Raw genomic sequence first — 13,099 nt, 5'->3', positions numbered from 1 at the left:
TATTAATTCAATGAACACTGCCTGAGCAACTACTATAAGACAAAGCAGGTGCCTTGATAAAAAACATCCGCCCTTGGGGAGTCTACAGTTTGATAAAGGAAGTATTCAATAGCTGTTTGTTGAATGAATGAATGATATTTAATTCCAGCATGGCTGTAAAAGAATTTATACCAGTGACCCCAAATCAAATGTTTCAATTATCTTAACAATACAATGGAGTCACATGATAAGCACATTGAACTTACTGTAATTTAACCACACGTCCATATTTACTTGGAACGGACTGAGGGAGGGAGAGAAAAATCTTATTTTCCCTAACATCCTTTCACTCTTGGCCACACGGAAGTGTGAGGCCACAGCCTATAAGCAAAGAGAATCCTAAGTTAATTTCTGGCTTCTGAGCTTTCACGGACATAGCTCTTGGTAACACGGTGACTTGGGGATTTTCAAGAGCACTTTTGTTTAATTTTTCTCCTTATTGTTTGACTTGCGATCCTAACCCTCACCTAAGTTGTAATGCCCATGTAATTACTGCAGTAGTAATTTCATGAATTGTCAGTGGACCTGGGATTAAAACAAACCAAATAAAAGCTCTCCAGAAACATGATCAAGTTTCCTATTCATAGAAAAACTGCCATCCTACCACTAACTTGAATTAACCATAACCCACAAAGCAAAGTGCCCTTCAGCTATTCCACAGGGAGGTGTCCCGTCTCCTGACTGCCCTAAGAGCTAGCAGTGACAGCAGCAAATGGGAATGTGCTACAGGACGTCCCACAAAGGGTGCCTTGCCTTGCGTTATTTTTCTTTAGTTCAAAAGCACATGCAGATTTGCAGAGAAATTGAAGCTATATTCCTCAAGGACTCCTCGTGTTCCCACTTTAGTTTTCAATTTACCCAGGTGTGAGGTGAAAAGGCTCTTTACACTTTGAGAAACTAACAAATTATGAAGTTGAGGGGGGGGGGCACAAAGCAAGAAGCAGGGCTGCATGCATTTTCTATAATCTTCGTTTAAATTGCCATGATTTGATGTCCTTTCATAGGAATTGAGAGCAATTGTAAGAAAGCTAAAGATCTTAGAAAAATTAGCATCTAAATTGGCTACCTTAAGGAAGTTTACAAAATTGCTTTGATTTTTACAGCACTGGTTCCCAAAGTGTGGTCTCCAACCCACAGCTTCAGCATCACGTGGGAACTTACCAGAAATACAAATTCTAGGGCTGGGGTGGGGCCCAGCAAACTGATTCAAGGAGCCTTCTGGTTGATTCGAGACTTCTGGGTGATTCCAATATGTGCTAAGTGGTTCTACCGGAAGCTCTAATGCTCAAAAAGGAACAGCAGCCACAAAAGCAAAGCCGGGAGTGAATCTAGAGAACTAGCTGAAGAGACAGAACTTCTTTTCCAGCAAAAATCAAGACACAGAGGGGCCTTTTCACTTGGGAACCAGCAAGGCCTTTCGGTGGGAGTCACAGAGGAGCGGAGGCAGCAATTTTTATTATCCTCAGGAACAGGGCACTAAATTTACCAAGAATACTCCAGTTTAGGACTTCTAAATTTCTTCACCCCGAAAATGCCTTTCCTATTTCATGCAAAGAGGCAGCTCCACCACAAGCTTCCTCATCAAGTAATTCATTGAGATAATAATAAGGTAACAATTTAATGTTAGTATATAATCGTTGAACAACAAAAACACAGACTTTTATCTGAATTGAAATAAACTCTCTTAATTAAGACAAAGACGGCAATCATTCTTCCTAGCTTTCTGGAAGTTTAAAGAGAGAGAATGACATGAAACCTAAGCATTTAAGCTTTGATGAGGCGTTGTCCTTACATACCTCTACAGGATGGCTGTAGCACAGGTTTGAACCCTGGTGGCTCCATTTAGTAGCTGTGTGATCTGGGCGAAATCACGTCAAGTTTCTAAGTTTTGAGTTTCAATTTCCCCATCTGTCAGGCGACACCAAGGACCTCCCTCAAAAGGAACACACTGTAAATGTTGGCTGCTAGGACCGCAGGCAGTAACAGTAACCACTGCAGGCAACATTGTTGGGGTCACCAGGCATTTTTTGCATCAGGTCGAGCGCATAAGTCTGGACCCAACCTTCTTTCTAGTTCATTATTTGGGGAGACTAGATCTTAGCTCAAAACAATCAAATGATAAAGACTTTAATGGCACAGTGAATATCTGTAGGTGAACACAGAGGAGAACTCAGAGTGAAGTTATGGAAGACTTGTAAGCTGCTGACCGAGAACATTCAATGAAAGTCTACCGTGAGTGTTCTTCAGGAAGGGCGCTGCCTGGCTCCAAGGCAAACAACAGACACACATACTATACAGATACATCCCATCTGGGAGCAAATGAGAGGATTATGCCTCTGACAGCAGCTGGAATAACTATGGTTCTCTTCATTTGTTTGCAGATGATTTATTTTTGGCAACCCTTAATGAACAACCAGCGCAGGTTAACGGTGGAGGAATCTTCATCTACAAATGCAATCATACACACAGAGAAGCGTGTTGATGCAAGGAACGGTCACAAAGTACCTCTGTAGCTAAATGTCATGGGAGCCTACCAACACAATTCTTTTAAGATTGGGCCCAATATAGCTTCCGGTGATTGGCTAAAGGTCTCCCATTGCTATTCTAAAGAACCACTAAAATCTACATTTTTAGTGTTTGCTTTGTAAGATTTAAGTCTGTTAAGTAATTTTAACATCTCTCTGGAGATGACTGAGTTTTAAATTATTTAAATAAAAAAATTTGTCACGAATTAAGACCATAGCTTCAGGTAGTAGTAAATAATAATTGTTATCATAGCAGCTCACTTTTATTGAGCCTTCACCACTTGCCAAGGGCCGTGCAGGTATAATCTCATTTAATCCTCACAAGCGTGTAAAACAGATGCAATCATCATACCCATTTTCAAATTAGAAAACTGAGGTTCCAGAGGAACCATAATTCGAATTGAATTTATCCAAGGTATTAACCTCCACAGTGTTGCCTCTCAAAAGGAACGCCAATCAACGAAACAGATTAAAGCACAGAGGTGGCCAATCTTGTCTCTAAATCAACAAAGAACACGTAATAGTAACAGCTATGAGAGGGGTGAGGCAGATCCCTGTGTATTTCTATGGAAGGGCACAGACCAGTACTCAAACCCAAGTCAGTGAACAGTTCACTGCAGACGCACAATGAGACAAAGAGCCCGTGCCAGAACCTAAATCATCACATCACTAAGCACTGCTTAGCTCAGCTGACGCTCATTTGTAGACTTTCCGGATAAAGGAAGCCGTGCCGCAACTTACCTTATCTCCTCATGGACTGGGAACGAACAGTCTGCTGGGCAGCATTGGTCTACTAACTCCTGAGTAGCACTGGTATACGGGGTACATTGTTGAGCACAAAAGACAAAAGTCTGTAGGAACTATTCTGCAAATGACCACAGCTGTTCAGTAAATAAACAGACAGACAGATATAAACACAAATACAAATGATGCCATTGGAAGGATATGCTCTGATCTAGCTGAGAATTTCCACTTTTTCGTCTTAGCAATTCCGTACTTTAGCTAACAAGTTTTTCATAACCATAAAGTTGTACGAGTGGGATTTTTTAAAATAGAAAATGTTTTATTTTCCTACTCTATTTTTTTAAATTAACTAAACTCCATCTCTTCTTCAGATTTCCTTAGTTTTTACCTACTGTCCTTTTCCTCTTCCCGGATCCCATCCATGCAGGATCCCATATTACCTCCAGGTAACATGCACGTCTCCTTAGGCTCCTCTTGGCTGTGAAGTCTTCTGTAACCTGAAATTTATTATTATTGCTTCCAGAGCCAGAGTTCACAGAGGTGGCAGTACACTACTGCGTGCCAGACAGTCCGTTCAACACTCTGCTTGTCTAACAGCGCTCTGAGGTAGGTACTATTATCACCTCCATGGCACAGGCAAGGAGAGTGAGGCAGGAGGACAGAAAGCAAAGTGCTCACAGTTAAAACAGCTGGCTAGTGGCCGAGCCAGGACTCAAACCCCAGGAGTCTATTTCTGAAGCCATGCCATAAACCACTATACTACTGACACATACATAAATCTATGCGAGTATGCTTTTTTCAGAGTGTTAGGTGGTATGTGAATATGGGACATGGCATTATGAGAATGTCAGAAACATCCAAAAGAGGACTGACCACAAAGACAACAAGGTAATTTTCATCATGTTTCACAGTGCACAATGCTTTCTGGATGTTATTTCATCATTTAATTCCAAGACTGCTGGAGGAAATGAGATGCCTGACAGAAAAGAGAATAAAAGCTAATATAACTGTAGGAAGTAGAGTTCCAAGCTTCAAACAAGAGAGATTTATTTGCAGATTAGGTATTTGGAGAAGGGAAGAAAACGTATATAATTAAAACTCTGAACTCTGGAAAAATAGAGTCTGGAAATCTTTCAAACACAGATTTTTGGTGACACATTTGAGTTCCCATAAACATTTTTAATACAATTGCAAAAGAAGTTCAAATAAAAACGGAGTGTCCATTTGAAAAGCATTCACTAATTCTTTTTGTAGTAGTGTACTCAGAAAACTCTCTTTGCTAAGGGACACAAAATCTAACAAATTCTCTTTTCTAAATTCTCAAAATTTACCAGCTTTCTGCGCCATATTACTAAGGAATGCATCCATTGTTTGTAATGAAGACAAAGGTGAAAACTGGGCACAGAAGAAATGAGAGCATCAAGCCCAGGGGTCAAAGAAAATGGTCCTCCCCTTTCTAGGGCTGCTCAACCTGCGCCTTCTAAAAAGGTGCTCCTTCTACCTACCTCTCTTCACTCCCCTCTAAGCACGGGGAGCAGACAACACTCGGTCCTGCAGCAATGATCACACCTTTGCCTCTGAGGGGCGGCTTTTCTCCTGGTGCTTGGGGATTAGAATTTGATTTGGCTGAACTGTAGACAGTCAACATGAGGCATGAGGAAAAGCCATCAATGATCCTCACAAGAGAACTTCTGCGAACAGCACTGAAAGTCATCAGATGCCAGGCGGTCACTATATACGTAAAACAAGACCAGCAGACTGACTTCTGCCTACACCCTCTCCTTGGTAAATAATGTTTGGAGGCTTAATTTCATTTTTCAAACTGGCTAATTTCACAACCAGGCTAAAATCTGGACTTCCTCAGAGGCGAAAATTGTCTGACTTAGTAAGATAAGCAGACACCTATTGTTCTATCTTAATTGCTGGAGATCAGAGAGAGGGGCTGTTTTTGTAAGCCGCACCTTCAGAACTATAAAAGTGAAGGGCAAAAGTCCAGAGGTCTTCCACAGACCAACTGAGAAGGGAGTTAGAAATGACAGCCCAGAAACTGGGACATCAGGCACTTTGAGAGCAGCTGGAACCTTCACAAATGCTCTTGTCATGCCAAGTCAGCTATTCTGCTGTGATGCCAAGAAGGCTGGAGGGTGCCACCTCTCCATGGGGCCCTGAATTACTATAGGTTCCTGAAGCCAGCTTTGGAGTAGAACTCCAAGGGATAAAATGATAGAAGCAGCTTCACAAGAGAAGGAAAGTTGTCACCTGCAAACTGCAAGAGTGAAAGACCAGACTCTGGAGGATTAGCAAGACCCCAGCTTTCCCAGCAGCATCTCAGATTATTCAGAAAGCGTGGGTGTTCCCGGGCTCTGGCCCAATCAGAGCCTTTCACTGATGCTCACTGCACATTTTCATCCCTAAAATCCATATACCCTGCATTTTTCCATGTGCAGACACAAACCTATGTATGAAGAACTTAAAAGTATTTGTGTGACATTATTTGCTCTCCGGCATGCGCATCTTCGTCAGTGTGTGGATCTTGGATGATAAACATCATTCTAGATGGCAAGGACAGAATCCTGTAATTCTCTCTAGGAAAAAACAGATTTTTCCTTCCCACAGTAACTTAAACTATATATAGTGTAGGGTTCTCTTGCTGAAACAGAACTCTGTATTGGATAAATTAAAAATAACTGTATGGGGGCCGGCCCCGTGACCAAGTGGTTTCCTTGATTCACTGTATTGTATATTTATTTTCTCTTTCATTAGTTTTTTTCCTCCTTATTATTTCCTTCCTTTTATTTTTTGGTGAGCATTATTTTGCTCATTCTTTTTTAAGCTCATACTTATTTTCCAAGTTCTTACTTTTCCTCTTTTCTAAAGTAATAAAATTTCCTCTAAATACTGTTTTACCTGCATTGTACAAATTTTTGTAGGTAGTGTTTTTGTTATCTTTCAGTTCTGTGTATTTTCTAATTTCCATTATGATCTTTTTCTGTGACTCATGATCTGTCTAAAAATGTTCTAAATTTTCCAGATATACAGAGTTAGTTATCTTTTTGTTACTGATTTCTAATTAACTTGTCATCATAGAATACATGGTCTGATTATACTGATCTTTTGAAATATTTTTCTTGACACTGTTTTCCTTGGCCACGCTATTTAAGAGGATAACCCTCAACCTCTCCTGGCCCTTCCCATCCCCTTCCTCTGCTTTTAATCTCTCCAGAGGACATATTATCATTTGATCTATTTTATACTGACTTTATCTTGTCTTGGGGCTTTTTAAATTGTTTGCTTTTGTGAAAGCTGGTGATGAGATTAAAGTCATATTTTAAAGATATTTTACACAGCATTTTAGTTTCAACTGGAAAGGTCATGCAGGAGTATCTATCTAAATTTACTATATTGTAAGAAATAGAAGTCTAATATTCAGTGTGTTTTTTTCTTTTTGAGCCCATCAATCTATTGCATGGGTTTTTTGTTGAGATATAATTGACATTTAACATTATATCAGGGGCCAGTCTGGTCACGCAGCAGTTAAGTTCGCACAATCAGATTCTCAGTGGCCCAGGGTTCACCGGTTCGGATCCTGGGTGTGGACATGGCACCGCTTGGCAAGCCATGCTGTGGTAGGCGTCCCACGTATAAAGTAGAGGAAGATGGGCATGGATGTTAGCTCAGGGCCAGTCTTCCTCAGCAAAAAGAGGAGGATTGGCAGCAGCTAGCTCAGGGCTAATCTTCCTCAAAAAAAACACAAATAAAACCCCATTATACTAGTTTCAGGTGTACAATATAATAATTCGATATTTGTGACTATAGCAAAATGATCATCACAGTGAGTCAATATCCATCACCACACAGCTAATGTCTTTTTTTCCTGTGATGAAAACTTTTAAGATCTACTCTCTTAGCAACTTTCATACAGTTATTTATTTTTTTAAAAAAGATTGGCACCTGTGCTAACAACTGTTGCCAATCTCTTTTTTTCTATTTTTCTCCCTAAATCCCCCCAGTACATAGTTACATATTTTTGTTGTGGGTCCTTCTAGTTGTGGCATGTGGGACCTCATGGGTCAAAGAAGAAACCATTATGAAAAGTTAAAAGTACTTAGAACTTAATTCTAATCAATGTTATATATATCAAACTTGTGAGATGCAGCAATGGTGGTACTTTAAGGAAAATTATCATAAATATTCATTAGGAAAGAAGAACAGATGCCTTTAGGAATGACACTTATATTAGAAATAACATTTGTATTAGAAAAGAAATTCACTGCCTTAAGTGCTCACAGTAGCAATGAAGGATGTAAATGAATAAGCTATGTATCCAAATTAAGAAAATAGATAAAGAATAGAGTAAACCCAAAGAAAATAAGAAAGATGATAGTAAAGATAAGAGCAGAAATCAATAAAAGAGAAAAGAAAAACTAAAAAAATAGACAAACCCCTTTTAAGCTTCAGCAATAGAGATAAGGCAAAAATAAATATTTTAAAATAGCATTTAAAATTCAATACAGATCAGCTTATATTTTAAAAATAAGAGTATATTATCAACATTATGTATATTTGGAAACTGATACAAAATGGACAAATTTCTAGAAAAATATATCTTCCTAAAACTGACTCTAGAAGAAATAGAAAGGGTAAATAACCCTAGAACTACTAAAGAAAATGATTAACTGCTGGTTAGCAGTTAAAAAGTTCTTCACACTAAGAGAATAACTAGACCCCAATAAACAGTTCTACTGAACTTTCAAGGAAAGGACTATTCCAAAATTTCAAACTCTTTCACAAAATAGAAAGAGAAGCAATATTCTCCAACGCATTCTCTGAGGGTAGTATAACTTAGATATGAACCCAGACAAGGACTTATCAGAAAGGAAAACCCTAGGCCTGTTTCACCGAAGAATCTGGAGATTAAAAAACCTAAACTAGATATTGGCAAACTGAATCCAAGTACACACACACACACGTGCACAATGATGAAGATAGTTTAATTCTGGAATGCCAAGATGGTTTAATTTAGGAAAGCTATACATACTACTCATCACATTAACAGCTTAAAGAAGAAAAAATAATATCAATAGATGCAAAAAGAAAAAAGGGAACAATTAACCACCTATTAATGATTAAAACCTCAAGTAAACAAGGAATAGAAGAGATTTTACTTAACCTGATAAAGAGCATTTATAATAAACCAAAAACAAGCATCCTCTTTCAAGGGTAGAAGGGCTTGAAAGCATTCTCTTTAAATCCAGAACAAGAAGAGAATGCCAACGTCACCACTTTTATCAACTTTGTACTCAAAATTCTGCCTAGGGCAAAAATACCAGAAAACTAAATTAAAGCCATAAGATTTGGAAAGGAAGAAATAAAGTTTGCCTTATTTGCAAACAAGATTTTTTTTTTTGCAAAAAGTCTGAATAAATTATTAGAAATAAAAGACTAGCAAAGTAGTTGGATATAAAACAAATATGCCAAAGCAAACTGCATTTCTACACACCAGAAGCAATCAGAAAACAATTTTAAAAGAGAGCTCATGAACATGAGTAACAAAAATTGTAAGAGATCATGAAGTAAATCTAACAAAAACACAGACAATATAAAACTTTGCAGTAAGATATTTAAAAACAACTAAATAAATGGAGAAATATTCATATTCATGGGTAGGAAGAACTAATATCATATAGGTGACAATTCTCTTCTGGCTGATGTATAATTTCATGCACTTTCAATAAAAATGCCAATGAGTTCCCCACGAGAGACAAACTGATCCTAAAATGTATTTAGAAGAGAAAAGACCAAGATCACCAAGATAATTCTGGATGAGAATAAGGAAGGAAGATTCGGGCTACCTGATATGATGACCTATTATAAAGCTATAGTAATTAAGATAGTGTGATGCTGGTGCAAGAATCTATAAATTAACCAATGAAACACAAGAGAGTGTCCAGAGAGAGACTCATGTATATACGAAACTTTGATCGAGACAAAAAGAGTAGACGACTTTTTAAAAGAAGAGACTATGTAGCAAACGGTACTAAAAAAGATCTCTATTTTAAGTCACTGTTTTTCAGAGTTGTCCTTATTATAATAGTTTAGCCTTTACCTTAACTAACACATTTGGTCCATATTAAGTATTTTTCAGGATGTGGAACTCTCATTCACTGGTGGGAAGAGTATAAATACCAAGAACTTTGAGAAAGTTTGACATTACGTAGTAACACTGACAATGCACATTTCCTACGACCTAGTAGGTACACCTCAAGAAAATCATGTAGACCAGAAGACATCTATAGCATTTTATAAATTATTATTATTCATGATAGCAAAAAACTATAAACAACTCAAATGTCATGAATAGTTTGTAGTATTTTCATGCACTGGAATAAATACATCAATGAAAATAACTACAGCCACACACATTCATGTAGATTAATCTTAATATCCTAATATTGAGTGAAAAATGGAAGTCTTACATTCAATTCTTTAGTCCATTCTGAGTTGAGTTTTTCTCCATTGAGAATATTCGCTGAGGGTTTGTCATATATGGCCTTTATTATGTTAAAGTATTTTCCTTCTATACCCATTTTATTTAGATTTTTTATCATAAATGGATGCTGTATCTTGTCAAATGCCTTCTCTGCATCTATTGAGATGATTTTTATTCTTTATTTTGTTAATGTGGTGTATCACGTTGATTGATTTGCGGATGTTGAACCATCCCTGCATCCCTGGAATGAAACCCACTTGATCATGATGTATGATCTTTTTAATGTATTGTTGTATTCAATTTGCTAGTATTTTGTTGAGGATTTTTGCATCGATGTTCATCAGTGATATTGGCCTGTAATTTTCTTTTGTTGTGTTGTCCTTATCTGGTTTTGGTATTAGGATCATGTTGGCTTCACAGAATGAGTTAGGAAGCCTCCCCTCCTCTTCAATTTCTCAGAAGAGTTTGAGAAGGAAAGGTATTAAGCCTTCTTTGAATGTGTGGTAAAATTCACCAGGGAAGCCATCTGGTCCTGGACTTTTATTTTTTGGGAGGTTTTTGATTACTGTTTCGATCTCCTTACTGGTGATTGGTCTATTCAAATTCTCTATTTCTTCTTGATCCAGTTTTGGAAGGTTGTGTGATTCTAAGAATTTATCCATTTCTTCTAGATTATCCAATTTGTTGGTGTACAGCTTTTCACAGTATTCTCTGATAATCTTTTGTATTTCTGAGGTGTCTGTTGTAATTTCTTCTCTTTCATTTCTGATTTTATTTATTTGAGCCTTCTCTCTTTTTTTCTTGGTGAGTCTCGCTAATGGTTTTTCAATTTTGTTTACCTTTTCAAAGAACCAGCTCTTGGTTTCATTCATTTTTTTCTATTGGTTTTTTAGTCTCTATTTCATTTATTTCTGCTTTGATTTTTATTATTTCCTTCCTTCCAGCACGTATATGTAAAAGATAAGGATTTTTTATACATGCCAAAATACTATTATTTCAGTTTTTAATGTTAACATCAATTCCTCAACATCATAAAAAAATCCAGTAAGTGTTCAAAAGGCTTTGTATTCTTGATATATGAATATTACATACATCAAAACTATAAAGACAACTCTAAAACTGTCCTAAAATTTTAAAGAAAATGGGATGATTGACACTAAATTCAGAATTGTCTGAGGAGCAACGGAAGGAAGGGAGGTTTGCAGGAAAGGAGGTAACAGGAGTTTCTAAGACACTGGGAAAGTTATATTGCTTAACTTGGGCGTCTAGGAACCCAAGTATTCATTTTATTTTTATTTTTTAAATAGTAAGTAATCATTTTCTGTACCTATCTGTATGTGAACTTCACCAAAAAAAGAAAAAAAGAGAGAAGTTGCTCTCCCAAACACACATAAACACACACACACAGGCACGCCCACCTGTTAGCTGAACTCAAAGCAAGGAAAAGCCAAAGTATGTGAGTGAGTTGGAAGCAAACAAGAAGTCTGAAACTGTTCTGTGGACAATCTGATGAGCAGAGGAGCCATCCAGAGACTCAGTTTTACTTGGATTGACCTTGCCCCACCCCCATCCTGAAAGAGCGAGGAGCTCAAAGTGAGATTCCCGCATTAAGTCAGGAAACTCACCAAAGGGCAGGGGGATACCACGGTCCAGAAATACAGGAAGTGCAACCTATACCAAGCAGGAAAAATAACCGGCAGTTCCTCCTGCCATGCATTGCAGCCTGGAAGGTCCGTGCAAGGCTCAGTCCCCCGGGCAGAGCAGGCACAACAGTGACTGGCACACGGTGAGCGCTCAAGAACTGTCAGCTGCTGTTACAGTTATTTTTAATTATCATTATGCCATCCTTTTATACTTTCTTTTTTCCAATTATTACAAAATATTTCTCCACACCATAAAATGTTCTTCAAAAACCACTGCTGATGACTGCGTAACATTGCACGCACACAAGTCAGTTACCTATCCCCCAGCAGAATTCAATCATTGCCTACTATTAGACATTTAGATCGTTTCCAGCTTCATGACTTTCTAAAGAAGTTACCCAGTATTTGAATTCAATTTAATTTCATGTTGATACCTGACTGAACACCCTACATGATTTTAAATGATCACCGTGTTAATTGATCCTAAAAGGAGTAATAATCCAAAACGATTATTCATTCAACAAATGTTTAATGAAGCCCTGTACTAGAAGTGTGGGAGACAGACAGACAACAATTTTTAATATCGAATGTTTTTCTGTCATATGTCAATTATATCTCAATAAAGCTAGAAAAACTCACAGTGCTTTCTAATGAAGCAGAAGCAAATTCGCAGTTATCAGTGAATTTTTCATTTCTATATTGACTTTAAAAGAAAATATTTGTCTCAAGACCACGAAATTAAGTCAGTGACTTGATCTGATGGCATAAGAATCCTTTTCACCACAGGAAAATAAAATCCATTGACTGGACTATAGTTTTCATTTTCCATACAGCATCACTGAACGAAGATAGAGAAAATTTAAAACAAAAGTCGTAAGCCAACACATGGCAGCCCAGGCCCAGGAAACGTGCTTTTAGGCTCTGTTAGTTGTCCTTGGATGAGATATAATGACACAAAGGAAAAGCCACCTTATAAGGAGCGGAACCTCTCCGGTTTGCCTCATATTCCCCTTTTTAATTCCACCATCAAACTGGTTCCCTTAAAAGTACGGAGCACTTCATTAGGATGATTCAAGATTCGCCCACTTTGGGATCTATTCAGGTAGCAGACTGACAATTATGTATTTGAATTCCAAAAAGCTTATCTAAGTGAAAATGTAATGAGGCACTTGAAATGTAAAGAAAACCAAAATTAAACAGATAACAAGGACTAATTTTTATTGACTATTTATTATGTGCCAAGCCTGTGATAAATGCTTCCCACGAGTCACCCCACCGAAGCCTCACAAAGACAAGGAGGTAAGTACTATCATTATCCCCAGTTTACAGATGAAGAAATTGACTTAGAGGTCACACATGTAATTAGCGGCAGGGCTGGATGGCCAACACCAAAGTTCCTGCTCTTAAACACTATGTTCTATCTCCTCCCCTCCTGAGACATCAACAGGAGAGCATGTATATCCTGTCAATAAACTAGAAACTAACTCAGGACCAACAAATAAAAATACCTTCAGAGAACTAAAAATATCTTCAAATAACTGTCTCTAATCCCAACTTCTACCTTCAAACAACTAAAACAACAACAGACAAGAGTGATGAGACATACAGCTTAGTCCCTTTTTTTAATCTTAATTCTTTTCTGAACTGAAGTGAAAATA

At 37.7% G+C, this 13,099-nt stretch overlaps 1 protein-coding gene across 3 annotated transcripts in view; it reads right to left on the bottom strand.

Annotated features, from left to right (window-relative positions):
* Window positions 1–13,099, bottom strand: part of SRGAP1 (SLIT-ROBO Rho GTPase activating protein 1) — a 258,617-nt gene that overhangs the window by 240,189 nt on the left and 5,329 nt on the right. The window contains exon 1 of one of the 3 annotated variants that reach the window (XM_070621938.1): window positions 1,836–1,998. The exons of the other annotated variants lie outside the window; for them this stretch is intronic. The gene's annotated coding sequence lies outside the window, so the exon portion shown is untranslated. Of the gene's footprint in view, window positions 1–1,835; window positions 1,999–13,099 lie in introns of those variants that run through there. 3 annotated transcript variants of the gene reach the window in all.

Source organism: Equus przewalskii, chromosome 5, assembly GCF_037783145.1.
Source record: "Equus przewalskii isolate Varuska chromosome 5, EquPr2, whole genome shotgun sequence".
NCBI classification, from domain to species: Eukaryota; Metazoa; Chordata; class Mammalia; order Perissodactyla; family Equidae; genus Equus; species Equus przewalskii.
Note: the sequence above shows the minus strand (reverse complement) of the source record. Positions and strands in the feature narration are given on the sequence as shown.